Below are 14,163 nucleotides of genomic sequence, written 5' to 3'. Positions count from 1 at the left end.
AGTTTCCAGCCAAAGGGCAAGAGCTGGGAGAAGCACTGGACTGGGAGTCGGGCGTGGCTTCCAATTCCACATTGCCATAGCCCGCCACTTCCTGCAGCTCCCCGAGGCGGTCTCCTCGTCTGGAAAATGGGGATAAGGAGACCTACGTTCCAGGGTGCAACCAAATAGAGTTGACTCAGTTGACACCACTAAAAACTCCTGGAACACAGCACATGCTTAGTACACGGTAGTCCCTTCCACTGAGCTGCTACCAACATGCGCCTCCATGTCTTCATGTCCACAGCAGTAAACTGCACGGTGCGGGCCCCATGCTAAGGGCTGCATGTATCTCAGCTCATCAAATCGTCACTGCAGGGGCGCCTGGGTGGCTCAGTCAGTTGGGCGTCCGACTCTTGGTTTCAGCTCAGGTCATGATCTTGGGGTCCTGGGATTGAGCCCTCCATCGGGCTCTGCACTCCCCACTCACAGTCTGCTGGAGATTCTCTCCCTCTGCTCCTCCCCCTGCTCATGCTCGCTCTCTCTCTCTCTCAAATAAATAAAATCTTTAAAAAAAATCTTTAAAAAAAATCATCACTTCAACCCTGTGAGGTAGGCTCTGTTCTTATGCCCACTTGACAGAAGAATTCAGGAACTATATATACCAGGTGAGAAGAGGTAGCTGACTGACAAGGTCCCATCCACCGATACGTCAGAACTTGGGAAAGTATTGTACAATGCAAGAGATTCCCATAAAAAAAAAAAAAAAAAATCCACCTCTTTTCCCTGAGCTCTCGACTCTGGCCTCAGCTTCAGTGATCTGCAAAGGCACTCCCGTAGGAAAGTCCTGGGCCCCAGACGGCAGCACCAGGAGGACTCAGCGTGATGATGCATCTGCACAATTAGCGCAGGGCAAGGGCTGGTGTTCCAGAACCCCATCTGCTCTGATGGACCGCACCAGGAGCCCCGGAAGCAGGAGTTCCAAGGGCAGGGCAGCCCAGCCCCATGTTGCTCCTTTAAATCCATCTGTGGCTGAGGCGCAGGAAGCCCCCTCTGGCTCCCAATTAGCCGGCATCAGAGACTTGAAGCGAGGCCAGCACTGAAGGCCAGCGGAGGCCTGGCTGTCACCGGCATTGTTCGGCTGCATCTGACGCATATCCACCCTCCCCCTGCAATGTTTCCTTGTTCTCCGGGAGAACCTCAGAGATGCACGCATCTGAAACCAGGTCTGGAGGGAAGGGGTTGCTGAAGGGAGGGGCAGCGGAAGACTCGGCTCTATCTGGCTCAGAAAATGCAGGCGGACTTTAGGCAGGGAAGACGGCTCACATCAGCTACAGACCCCGGGGACCCAGAGACACTGCTGAGGTGCAGACGCACAGTTCACACACCCCAAGGCACAGGCACAGCGCAGACACAGCCCCCGGGACCCCTGCCAGCACCAGATGCAAAGTCACCCCGTGGTACCGCCGGCCCCACCCCAAGCAGAGCCGCACTGACTCCCGCACAGCAGCCCCACCAGCACACCCAGGGGCGGGGGACGGGGTCCCGGGGCACAGTTCATCTCAGGAAGCCAGGGTGGGGAATGACTGGAGGAGGGGAGAGCACGAACCAGCAGAGGCAGGGGGGTTCAAGTCTGAATACTCACCCAGATCTCAAAGCGCCCCCAGGAGCCAGCCTATCTATGGGAGCAGGGCCAGCAACAGATTCCCCTTGGACTCTCCCCCCTTCTTGCATCCTGCCCATCCTCTGGAAAAGCAGGTGAGGGGCGAGGCACACTGACGAAAGCTGGGTGGGAGGTGTCAGAAACAGGAGGGCAAGTGTACTAAGCCGTGGGGCAGAGCTGATAGGAGAATAAACATCCTGGAAATCACGGAATACAGGCATGGGAGCAGGAATTTTAGAGGTGGAGGTGGGGAAGAGGAGCAAAACAGAGTTTAGGGCTTGACGGATGACCAAATTATCTGAATCCCTCGAAGGTACTGTGTACTGCAGACACGGCATCACGTTGACCCCTTTCAACGGTATGTACAACAGCCAAATCTCCCTTTTCCATATGAAGCCAAGAAGCTCAGGGAGAAAAGTAAGTTGCCCAGGGTCACACAGCTATGAGCACTGGAGCTGGGACTCAGACCCAGGACAGCCAGACTGCAAATCTATACCCCTGCAGGCAACCCAAGTCACCCGGGTGCTTCGACGACAAGACGGGGCAGCTGTGCGGCCTAGAGGGCGTGGCAGGATCGCTGGGCGGAGGGGCTGATGCAGAGGGGCACAGAGACACAAAGGGGGCAGGTGGGTGGGCATGCCGGCCTGGACCCCCAGCTCCTAAGGGGCTCAGGCTGCGGTGACTCAGTGGCTGGGCCTCCGGGGAGCATTTCCGGAGCCTCAGACAGCTCTGCAGCCTAGGAGCCACCTGCCCAGCAGAGACACTGGGCCATTACTCACAACTGTTAGTTACTCACTCTTCTCGGCACGCTGCCCCCCAGCACATCACTCACTCCCACTCTGTTCCCTGAGAGTGGCCAAGGGGAGCCAGCGGATCTGGCTGGTTCCCACCCTCGCTTTGCTAGCCCCAATCCTGCCAGCGCATCGCCACCTGAGTCACTGGGACCGAGCCCCACAGACTCTGGCCCACTCAACCCAGACAGCTGTTAGCCTCCACTCTGTTCCAAGAAATAGAGCTGCTTGGAGGAGTGGTCACTAGGCAAAGAACTTTCCAATCCCAGGGCTAGAAGGGACCTTCCCAGCATCTCAGCTGGCTTCCCAGCAGATGCCTGAAGACCTTCCAGGACCGCCACCTCCATGCTGGATGGCTCCTCGGACGGCCCCAAGAACAAGAGCCTCTCTGTTCAGAAAGATCTGCAGCCTTGCAGAATGTCAGCACTGGTTGGAGAAACGGAGGGCTCTCCTAAGGCCAACCTCTCATCTTATAAACGAAGAAACTGAAGCCCAGAGAGGGGATGTGATTTGCCCAAGGTCACACAGTGCCAAAGGGGGACTGCAAGCAGGCCGCCTGGCCCCCATGCCACCAGTCCCTCCACTCACTGCAAGTCCTTTCGCCCCATGGGGAGTCGGTTGGAGCAGGCCCCTGCAGCCTACCCTCATGCCCTCCTGTTACAAAGCAGCCGCTTATCCCGAGCCACTGGACTTGGGGGAGCTGAAGCCCAGATGAGAAGAGAAGAAAGGAGCTGCAGCTAAACCGTGCTTAGTGGGGAGCAATCACTTTCTAACAGCGACAGAGCATCAGGAACAGTCTCCTGGCAGACGGGAGATGGACCACAGGCCTTCCGGAGGCCATGGAGCTAGAAGGCCAGGCCCTCTGGCAGGACACGATGGGAGGAATTCCTGGGGTCCCAGCTGGGGACTTGGGAGAGTCCTGGCCTCCTCTCTGCTCACCTCTCCTCCCCTTGCCCCCCGCCCCGGCTCACCCCTGCTCTCCCAGGGCTCCGGCCTGGAATCCAGGCTGGCCGCAGCCTCCGCTCCCACACCCGGCTCGGCCCAGCTGGCCACATCAGACACAGCCCGATGTGTGGGGTTCGAGGCAGCTCATGAGGCACCGAGGAGCCTCGTCTCTCCTGTGCTCTCCCACCCACTCGGGGCACTCATCCCAGCCGAGAGGCCCCTACCTGCCTCTCTCCCTCTGCACCAACACATAACAATAGTAGTAATACTAACCAAGGGTCACAGAGCATGGCCTGTGTGCTGGGCATGGTTCTATTTATTTCCCGCTTTGACAGATGGGTAAATAAAGCACTGGCAGGTTGGGGTCAAGACTGAAATCCACAGTGTGGCCACAGCGTCTGATCTTGACCCCCCTCCTCCCCACCGTGCCTCATGAGAGGGCCTCGCTCCAAGTTAAAGCTCCCAAAATCCCTGCTTCCTCATCCATGCACCATCATGGAACTCCTTCAGCCCCACCGGCCTCGGTGACGCTCAACAGTCCTCGTGGCTCTGGACAGGCAGCCCCTGTCCAGACACTCACCAGGCCGCCTACGGTCAGGCCGCGAACCCTCGGCCTCCGAGCGCAGGCTCCTCCACCCTGACTCGGGGACACTCGCGTTCGTTCGTTCAACAAAGAGTGAGGGCCCACCGTGTGCCAGGCAGACAGTGAAGGATGCCTCCAAAGGAGCCTCCCGATTCCTTAGAAATGCCAGAGCCTATGGTCTACCCTCACTCCCGCCTGCTACAACAGGGCTCTCCCCTGGCCTGAAAGATCTCCCAGGAAGGAGATTTCAGGGTCTCCACAGCCTCCCGATGCAGGAAAGGGGGTCAGCATGTGGGAAGGAAGCCCAGAGAGATGAAGCGATGGCAGGAGAGGCTTTCCCAGCTTGGGGTTGAGAAATTTGCACAGAGGACTCTGAGGGCTGTGGCTTACGGGCTGTCCCCAGATCTCCCTGGCCAGTACAGCCTCCACACCGTCCAAATCACCCTCCTGAATAACAGTCTCATCACATTTTCCCCACATGAAAGCCCTCAGCTGCTCCCTCGTTCACCTGGCCCAGGAAACCCCCCATGGCTGGACCCCAAGCAACACCAGCAGGCTCGCCCAAAGCCATCCTTTCCCATGCACACCACTTCCTGTGGGCCTATCCCGTGCCAGGCACTGAGCGGGGCACTTCACAGAGAGGATCTCATTTCATCCCCATCATAGCTCTATGAGGCTGCAATATCAACCCCATTTGACAGATGCAGACACTGAGGTTTGGCCCAAGGCCACCCAGCTAGCAAGCAGCAGAGCCGGGAGGGACAGAGCATTCTGTCTGACTCTAACACAGGGTGGGGGACGTTATTTGATCCATCATGACATGTGCCTTTGTGCATGCCTTTCCCCTGTGCCTGAAGAAGTCTTTGTCCCTCTTGCTTCCTGCAGAACTCCTGCTCAACCTTCAAAACCCATCTCCCATGGCATCTCTTCTCCAAAGCTCTCTCCACTCCACCAGCTCATGTACATTGCTTCCTGATTGACATTGCCTCTGCATTTGGCAGAAAGCCATCTACTCCCCTTTGTCTCCTTCTAGACCATGTCCCCCTGGCCTTTCCAGCCCCATGCCCCTGGCACCTTGCCTGGCATACGGCCAGTGCCCCAAAAAGGCTTTGAAGTGAATAATAAGGGGCCTCGTGTGCCCAGTCGGACTCAGCACGCAGCCTCCACTGTGGGTGCCTGGGCACAGCCCCCACCCAAGAAGCCCACCCCCAGTCACAGGCAGGCATCAAGTGCCCCCCATCACAGCCCAACACCCAGCTCGTGTCCCTTGGTGGGAGCTTCTCCCCATGCCCATCCGCCTGCCCCTCTCTGCTCAACCAGCTCAGCTGTTTCTGGGAGTCTCAGCCGGTGATTAGGGCCCTAATCAGCAGGACTTCCTGCCAGCGATTGCCAGAGGTGGGGGCGGGGCAGGAGGGAAGCAAGGTCAATCCAAGGTGAAGTTCTCGCAGCTTGGGACCAGGGGAGATTCAGGCAGGGAGATGCACTCACAGACTCTTCTAGCCCCTGCACCTCCTCAGTCTTTCACCGACAGGTGAGGACATCAGGCCCAGCAAGGGAAGGGACTCTTCCAGAATCCAGGAACAGAGCAAGAGCGCTGCTCTCCCCATGCCCTGGGCCTTTCTTACACTACCCTTGAGCCCTGTGCCCGCCTTTCGACCCCCCACCCCAGCAGCAAGCCCAGGGCCTAACTAACCCACAGACTGCTCCCCATAAAGGGCTGCTGTAGCCAGTTGATTGCTCAGGTCTGGTCAAGGTCAAGAGCCAAAGGTGAGCCCCTCCTCTAGATGAGCAATGGCCTAGAAATGGAGCAGAGGTGAACAGGGGCTGGGGAGGGGAAGAGAGATAGGGCCGGGTTGAGCTCAGGAACCCTCCCCAGCTGTCATCATCATCATCAACCCAAACCCATTCTTTCTCCAAAAAAAAGCTTAATGCCTTTTGCAGCTGCAACTGGGCGGGCCAGGGGTCCGGAAATAGAGCTCACCCCCGACCTGGAGCAACCCCAGCCTCCCTGGGTGGGAACCAGGGATAGGTAGAGAGTGCAGCTTGGCAGGCCTTGGGGGCTGACCCCTGCTAATGAGGAACGTCAGAGGCACCAGAAAGTGGAGGACCCCAGAGAGGACAGAGGCCTGGGATGAGGAGGGAGTGTGGCCAGGCCCCGCCCCTACCACGGGTTCAAAGCTCCCAGCTTTGTGGCATGCAGGAAGGGCTGGGCATGGTTCTCCCCCACCTCCCACCAACAAGGGACTGAACTTAAAGTTGCAGCAAGAGGGATGCTGGTTAGACACAGCAACTTACAGCAGCTATTTGGAGATCCCACTTTAAAATAGAGACGCCACCCCCATGGGTATACCCATGGTCAAGAGTAAGCCTGCCTGGAGGCTGGGCCAGCCACGTCCTTGCCAGGCCTGGGAGTCTCCGATTCAGTGACTCTCATCAAGGGATGGGATAGGATCCAAGGAGGGGAGCTTGGACTGGTTTATAATAACGCATCTTGTTTACAGTGATGGCAGCTTTCTCAGAGTCCTCCATAAACACAGCTCTGCATCAGCTCCCCTGGGCAGACAAGGTCTCGGGAGGTCCCCTTAGCTCCCCGCCTCTCCCCACTCACAGAGAGGGAGAGACAGACGTGGGGGGGGGGGTCTCCTCTCTGGGCTCTGATGCTGGGTCTCCTTGAGGGAAAATGATGCCATCATCTCCTCCACTCTCTGGTCCCAGAATCCTCCCGTCTCAGGGATGGAAGAACCACAAGAGAGAGAAAAGAGTCTACCCAGAATTGAGCTCCTAAACACCAGTACCATCACTATGACCCATAATAATAACAATTACTAACATTTATCGATCCTTTACTATGTGCCAGGCACTGTTCAAAGTGTTTCAAATTAACTCATTTGATACTCACACCGGGAAACAGGTACAATTCTTACTCCGCATTTCAGATGAGGAAACTGAGGCTCAGAAAGGTTCAGTCACTTGCCAAAGCCACATAGCTAATAAACAGGGTCGGCCTGAGTCGGGCCCCAGCAGCCTGGCTTTTGGAGTCACATTTTCTGCCTCACTCTAGACCTCCTGGCCAACACAGCCCTGTTTCCAGGCCCAGCAAATCCTCCCCAGGCCCTGTCTAAATCCCGCACTCCTGCGCCCCTCATCGGGCAGTTAGTGCTGAGCACACTGCGGCAGGCCCGGCAAGGACCACCAGGGAGGCAAAAGGCCGGGCCTGCCCTCAAGGGCCTTGTAATCCAGCTAGAAGACAGGTGAGCCCTCGGGAAGTTTGCAGGGAAAACTGAGGGGTCCCATATTCTCTGCTGGAAAAGGCCTAGGAAGGTTTCTGGGGAAGCTGGACCTCGAACTGGGACTGCCCCTCACCATGGTGGCAGGATAGTACTCGGCTCAGACACTACCATCACCCCTCCTTGCTCATCGGTTCCCCAGGACCACGCCCTCCCGGCCCAGTCCCTCCTGCCTCCCAGAACACCCAGGCCTGAGCTACAAGCCTCCGGCCCTAAAAAGGCAGGGATTACAGAGCCCAGACTAGCCCTGGAGGAGGCGGCACCGGGGACTGGCTCGGGCCCACCTACCACCCCACCCCACACAGCTCCAGCTCTCTGGAGACCGACCATCTCTCCGAGGGAAACCAAGGTGTGGACAAGTAGGAAGATGGCCAAGGCCACCAACCTGAGTTGAGGCAGACAAGGGACCCAGCCATGCCACCTGCCACCTCCCCTCTTGGGAAAGTGCTGCAGGCAATCTGAGCAAAGGAAGGAGAGGAAGGGCCAGGTGTGACCTTGCATAATGGAGCAGAGCACCCAGGGAGGTGGGCATGGCCTGCCAGGCTGGCAGCCCCGCCACCCGACTACCTCGTTCCAGCTCGCTGGTGCCCACACCTCTGTGTGCCTAATGGCTTTGAAAGCTAAGAGCCAGGCCCATGGGAATATAGTTCTGGGGACAACAGTCCCTCTAATCTCCGAAAACCTCTCTCTTCCGCCCCCAGCATCACGCCCACTTGCTGTTTTCAGAGTCCAGTAACTGAGAGGGCTTTCCTCTGCCCCCCCTCCAGTACACGTCCCTCCGCTGGACCTCAGTTTCCCTTTCTAGGCAGAGACTCATGGCCCCAGAAATAAGCCAATAAGCCAGGGCCTGCAGCTGAGAGCCTTTGCCGTCCACGCCAGCTCGCATACTCAGCATCTCACCTTCCTGCCCCTCTATGGGGTCTCTGTCGGACCAGAGGAAAGCATGTCCTAATGAAGCAGCCTCATCTAGTCTCGGCTCGGGACAAGGGACTCCAGTTAGACACTGAAAAGGACTTCGTTCTCAGATGAAGCCAGGACTGACTGGAGGCAGGGGGATGACCAGGGTGACCTCAGACCCTACTCCTTCACTCTCCCCACCAAGGAGAAAAGGAGTCACGGGGCCGTGGGGAGATGCAGGCTGGGACAGGAAGGATGGAGCCCTGGTGGGTCCTGAGCCTAGCCCAGAAGCCCACCTTGACATTCCGATCATGAAAAGCCCCAGCCTCCCAGGGTGTGGTGTTTGGAAACCTCTAACCCCAATCCCACCCTGCCTCTCCTCCTGCCGCCTGGCGCCCACCCCACAGGAAAACAGGTCTGGAGAGGTGGCGTGGAGGGAGTAAGGGGACCTGCTCCTCCCACACTCCTCCCTCGCAACCCCGCTGCAACTTACACAAACCACTTCAAGCTGCCCTGACCACTCTGTGTCATGTCACAAATTTGGAAACTGAGGATCAGGCAAGGGCCACCCCTGGGACTTTCTGCATCTCAGATCTTGACACTGTTCCTCGGCCCACTATCTCCAGGCAGCCTGGGGAGGCCCCCTCCCATGGGGTGGGGGGGTGGTAGCAGAGGACAAACTGGGCAGGGGCATGAGCTGCCAAACCTCAAAGCACACCCCTGCCCCTAATCCTCACACACCGGCCGCCAGTTAGCCCCCTTAGCTGGGAGCACGGGCTCTAACTGAAGGGGGCAGGGGGCAAGGTCGCCCCCTCCATCTGTGCTGGCCCTCGTGGGGTTAACCAGCAGGGCAAGGCTCAGGGTGAGACAGGAAAAATAGGAAGAAACTCAGAATCTTTGCAGGAAGCAGCTGGGGCAGACCTGGTAGGAGAGTGAGCACTGGGTGCGAGCGGAGAGCGTCAGGCTCTCTGTTCCCCAAACACTGGCAGGGAGGAATAAGAGGCAGTGCCCACGCCCCAGGCTGGAGGCCCCCGCCTTCCTGCTCCCCCATTCCGGGTGTCAGAGAATTCCTGACTCCAAGAATCCCAGGACCTCAGCATCCCAAGAGACCGTCAGGGTCATCTCTCCTAACCGCATCCCAGCTCAGGAATCCTTCCAAGCTGTTTTCTAGCCTCGGTCTGAACTCCCCCCAGGACGGGAAGCTCACTACCTTACAAGGCAGCCCATTCTCCGGCTGGCCAGCCAGGCTAGTTAAGAACCCCTTCGTTAAACCTGAGCCAAGCTTCCTTCCCCCGACAAAAAACCATTCTCCCTTTTTGCTTCCTGTTCCTACCTCAGTACAAACAGGGCACTGAGAAGTCCCCAAAATCCAGGTCTTCTGCTATAGTCCGTCAGAGATGAGATGGTCACCCAACGGCAAGGTCAGCTCCGAACTCACCGACACCCCAGCCAGCCCCCCTCCAACCAGCCACCAGCTCCCAGTGTTTACGATTCGGGATGCTACCGCCCCCATGGGAGACTCTAAGCCGGGGCTCTGAGGAAGGTGAAGTATGGAGCAGTACAGAGTGAGCGATAGAGAAGGAGAGGCAGGCGTGTGGAAGCAGAGGGTCCCTCGTTGCCTCCTCCACCACCCGATAATTCTCAGCTCCGGATCAGAGTCCTGGCTCCCAGCTCTGGGGGTCCTATAGACTGGCGGAGACCCTCCCCAGCCTGGGAACCCAGTGAGAGCCCTCCCACCCAGCTCCCCATGTGGAGCCAGGACCCCACCACAGTCCTGGGCCAGAGGGGTCTGGGGCAGGGGAGGGCTCAGCCTGAGGTCCTGGGGGCGAGTGAGGGTGGGGAGACAGCAGGGGCCGCCAGCTGGCAGGGCTAGAAGCAACTTAAGGCCAAGTCTGAGCCACAATGGTCCCCACCCCACCCAGGCAGCTTCAGGAAGGGGCCCAACAGAGACTCAAGGAAAGAGAGTGCTCCCCACGCCCTCCTGACCCCCCTCCCTGCTTTGACTCTGCCACATGGAAGAAGTTCTGTAGCTTCCAGAAGAGAAACCCCTGTCCCCAAAGACTCTGGAACCCCGGTTTCCAGCTCCTCCTCTGAGCCTCATCCCACGGCTGCTTGTCCTGCCCTCCCCTATCCAGCACCCATCCTGTTCCCTAACCCCATCCCACCCCTGCAGGGAGCCCATCTCGGGAGCGCAGCAGGCTTCTCCTGGTCACCCCTGGGTCACCCCCTCCCAGTTTTCTCTTCTAGGACAGTGGCCAGCCTAAAAACATCTGGTCCTGAATTGGGTGGTGGGGGCCAGACACTGAGATTAGCTCTGCAGAGCCTGTCCCACTTGGGAAGGGGTGGCAGGCGGGGCACCAGAGGGTCAGAGGAGGAGATGGGGGTGGGAAGAGAGGAAGGAGAGGGGGGTAGAAGGCAGCTGTGTGTGTCTGTTCATTAACCACCTGGATTAGCCATTTCTGCCCCGAGGGGTGAGGAGGGGATAAGAGCTGCTGGCTGGGGGAGGGCAGCAGGGGGCACTCGCGCCAGGCTGTGCCCGTGTGCCCAGGGACCCAGGCTGAGGGCAGTGCAGCGGGGAAACCCTTCCAGGCCTGCCTCACCCTCCCTCGCAGCCTGGCCAGCCCTCTGGGAGATGAGAGGTGGGAGTAAGGAGAGCCCCAAGGAGGAGGGCCCAGCAGCAGCTCCAGGGGGTGGCAGGGAAAAACCGCCCAGGCTCACGTCTCATGGTCCTCTCCGAGCAACCCTGGGATGGGCAGCAGGTAGGGGAAGAGACTAATACTCCCAACCTCCCCCTCTTGCCCTGCTGGCCTCAGTCTCACGCAGTCACTGACACCAGCAACTTCCCCAGCGAACGAAACTCCTGCTGACGGGTCTCTCAGAGCAGGGACAACCGCACCCGGACATCCTTGCCAGCACCAGACCCCGAAGGCAGGGGACTGACAGGTTGGCCTCCGGGGGCTAGCCTAGCCCGGGGACATGTGACTGAGTGGGCTGACCTCCCCCTCCCCTAATTTACAGGATCGGTGGTCCTGACAGCATCAGTAGGGGACACACACACACACACACACACACACACACACACACACCCCACTCACCTTGCCAACGGAAGAGCCACCGGGTGGGGTGGGTGCCTGGGCTCAGGGGACAGGGCAGTGGGCAATGACAGGGCAGCAGCTGTGGCCGGCCAGAAGCTGGTTGCCGAGAGGAAGGCGTGAGTGAGGCTTGTGTCCAGGCAGGAGCCGGCAGGGAGCAGAGCTGGTCCCAGGGCCACTGCTGGGAGCAACTGAGCCAGGGCGCTGCTCACCCGGCTCCCTCCCCCGGCAGCGGGCGGGCAAGCGGCGCACCGCCTCCTTCCCCTCCTTCCCGGAGCCCCGGCCAGCAGCCCGCCCGCCGCCGCCGCCGCTGCCGCCTCCTTTAACCCCTGAAGCACTCGGCCAGCTCCCAGCTCCCAGTTCCCAGCTCCCAGTTCCCAGCTCCCAGTTCCCGGCTCCCAGCTCCCAGCTCCCAGCTCCCAGCTCCCAGCTCAGCGGCTGGGCGGCAGGCACACGCCTGGGGCCCCGCGTGCCCAGAAGCACAGCCTCCCCTGCTTCAGCCACCTGCCCAGCAGCCTCCCCGGCCCTGCAGGGAGGCGTCAGAGGGCCTGGGGGCAGAAGTGGGGAAAGGGGACAGGTGGCCAAGAGGTCCAGGACCCCAGGGAAGAAACACAGCTGCTGAGAAATGGCCAAAGGGCTGCCAGCTGGAGAAGGATGGTTGGTCAGATGGCAATGACAATGATAATCATAAGAACAGCAACTCCCAGTTTCTGTAGCGCACCCTGCTCTCTGCCAATCCCAACTCATTTGGTGACAGGAGACCTAGAATCTCACTTCTGAACCTGTTTTTTCTTTATCTGTCAAATCTGAGATAACAGTCCCTGCTTTCTTCTCTCGGCTGAGTTAAGGCATTTGTGACTATTTTCAAAAGTGATGTGAAGTGGGGACACCTGGGAGGCTCGGTCAGTTAAGCATCTGCCTTGATCCCAGGGTCCTGGGGTTGAGTCTCCAATGGGGAAAAAAATCCAAGCTCAGCAGGGAGCCTGCTTCTCTCTCTCCTCCCCACTTGTTCTCTCTCTCTCTCTCTGTTGCTATCTCTCTCTCAAATAAATAAATAAAATCTTTTTTAAAAAAGTAATGTGAAGTGAACTCTAGTTAATGAGATCCATGCTTCAGCTCTCTTTGAAATGCATCAAACAATAACACGGACTGATGGATGGAGAGATAAATAGAAATGTGATAAAGCAAATGTACCAAAGAATTCATCACAGAATCTAGGGAGTTTACCATATAATCCTTTCAACTTTTCTATATGCACAAATTTTTTTTTATAATTACAAATATCAGGGGAAACGTGACTTGAAAGGCTTGAAGTACCACATAAATAAGAGCTAGGAAGCAGAAGGGATTATTTTGAGCAGAAGGGAAAAATCATTCTGCACACCTGTTGCATGCCAGGCACTTAAAGAATATTCTCTCTCATTTAAACTTCGAATCACCCTTATTCTAGCTGAAAAAAGTGATCTTGCAGTGGTTAGGTGACTTGTCCAAGACCACACACGACAGTGTTGAGTGCAAACTCAGCCTCAGACAGCCTTGCTCCAGAGCCAAACTCCCCACCACTCAGCCCTCCAGAGACGGAAAGGCCCTTCTCTTCCCCATCTGGGCTGCCTTTGTGGGAGGTCCTGGGCCAGTGACCTGCATCTCTGAGCCTCAGTTTCCCCTGCTGTCCGATGAGTTTGAATCCAAAGGTCCTCAAGATGTCTTCCAGTTCTAACACTCTAATTTTACTAATTCAGCCAAACCCTTCCCCAGGCTTCAATTTTCCAAAGAGCAAAGTGACAGGGAAAGCCCAGAGGAGGGACAAACAGCCTCAGGAAAGATTTGGGGGCATCTGGGGCCAGCAATGGTCAAACCTTCAGAGGGTTTTTTCCCTTCCCACCCCACCCCTCTGGCTTTGGTGACAGTGAGATCCTCGAGGATTCAAGGAAGAGGGGTACCTTCCCAGGACCCTGTGGAGACAGAAGCATCATTGTGCCCACCCCCTGCCTTCAGAACAAGATGACTTCACCCCTTCCTAGGTGGAGAGTCTGGGTTCCCAGGGTTCCAGATGCCAGCATCTCAGAACCTACCAGCCTTGAAGGTGGCCTCAGTCTATGAGGGTGAGGGTGCTGGCAGAGACAGAGACGGGAGAGACGTGCCCCACTGAATGTGCCTCTGACCTGCCCAGCTAGGTTCCCTGCCCAGCGCTCACTGCCCCAACTCTGGGGCAAAGGTGAATCCTGATGCCTCGTCCTGCTAACCCCCATGCCCCTGCAGACCAAGGGTGGCCCAGGGGCTTGGAACAGCCCTGGTCAGGTGAGGGAAGTAAGAGAGTCCATGTCAGCAATCGGGGCTCCTCTAGAGGTGGATGGGGAGTCTGCCATAAAAGGGGGAACCCCCTCCCCGTCTTGGACCACAGAGCAGCTCCCCATCCCCAAGTGCAGGACTGCACATCTGGTTCCAGTGCCGTCCTCCCCATCGCCTCCTTCCAACCCACACCCACAGTCACCCTGATCAACACCAAACTGTCCCGGGCTCCCCACTGCCTACCAGATCGAGTCCCAGCTCTGCAGAAGGACCCCTGTGACACAGCCCCACCTCTGAGTCTTTTCAAGGCACAATTCCCTCTTTTCTCTGAGGCCTCAATTCAAAAGCCACATCCTCCCTGGGTCCTTCTGCACCTGCACCATTTGGCGGGTACTGTCCCTTCCTCTGAACACCTAAGGCTCTTGCTCATACATTAACGCCAGGACGCTCACTTGTTGCATGCACTTCTAGATCTCCCAGTGAGCTGAGCAAAGATTTATTCATCATTCCCTTCCCCCACCCTAGCGTGCTCAATGCCCAGCACAAGGAGGGCACACAGATTCTCAATGAATGCAGAATGAATAACTGAATAGTGGAGAGATAGATGGATGGATGATTGGTTACAAATGGAATAAAAGAG

The 14,163-nt window shown here is 57.7% G+C and overlaps 1 protein-coding gene across 7 annotated transcripts in view; it reads right to left on the bottom strand.

Annotated features, from left to right (window-relative positions):
• TNS1 (tensin 1) overlaps window positions 1-14,163 on the bottom strand; it is a 201,539-nt gene that overhangs the window by 123,159 nt on the left and 64,217 nt on the right. Inside the window, exon 1 of one of the 7 annotated variants that reach the window (XM_032402474.1) lies at window positions 11,238-11,452. The exons of 5 other annotated variants lie outside the window; for them this stretch is intronic. The gene's annotated coding sequence lies outside the window, so the exon portion shown is untranslated. Of the gene's footprint in view, window positions 1-1,621; window positions 1,730-11,237; window positions 11,453-14,163 lie in introns of those variants that run through there. One more of the 7 variants, XM_032402478.1, reaches the window with a different exon arrangement.

This window comes from Phoca vitulina, unplaced genomic scaffold, assembly GCF_004348235.1.
Source record: "Phoca vitulina isolate PV1807 unplaced genomic scaffold, GSC_HSeal_1.0 scaffold1, whole genome shotgun sequence".
Classification (NCBI taxonomy): Eukaryota; Metazoa; Chordata; class Mammalia; order Carnivora; family Phocidae; genus Phoca; species Phoca vitulina.
The sequence above is the reverse complement of the archived record's forward strand: the minus strand, read 5'-3'. Positions and strand labels throughout refer to the sequence as shown.